Below are 507 nucleotides of genomic sequence, written 5' to 3'. Positions count from 1 at the left end.
AGCAAAGTATCTCAAGAATGGAAGAAAAAGTATCCAATGTACTCAGCCCTACTGTGAAACCAATTTATAGCTTTCTTATAAAAGCTATAACCCAATTATAGCCCAAGAAGAAGGGGAAAGAGGAGAGGGAAGGGAGGGAGGAGTTTGAGTGGAGGGAGGGTAATTGGTGGGACCACACCTACAGTGCATCTTACAAGGGTAAATGTGAAATTCACTAGGTATAGAATATAAATGTCTTAACACAATAACTAAGAAAATGCCGCGAAGGCTATGTGAACCAGTTTGATGAAAATATTTCAAATTGTATATAAAACCAGCACATTGTACCCCATGATTGCATTAATGCACACAGCTATGATTTAATAAAAAGAAAACGAAAAAAATAATAATTCACCAGTGGGGGAGGATTTTTTTTTTGTAGAGAGGGGTCTCACAATGTTGCTCAGGCTGGTGTCGGACTCTCGGCCTCACGTGATCCTCCGACCTTGGCTTCCCAAAGTGCGGGGA

The sequence above is a fragment of the Otolemur garnettii genome, unplaced genomic scaffold, assembly GCF_000181295.1.
Source record: "Otolemur garnettii isolate 467f Iridium unplaced genomic scaffold, OtoGar3 scaffold00047, whole genome shotgun sequence".
In the NCBI taxonomy this organism is placed as follows: domain Eukaryota; kingdom Metazoa; phylum Chordata; class Mammalia; order Primates; family Galagidae; genus Otolemur; species Otolemur garnettii.
The sequence above is the reverse complement of the archived record's forward strand: the minus strand, read 5'-3'. Positions refer to the sequence as shown.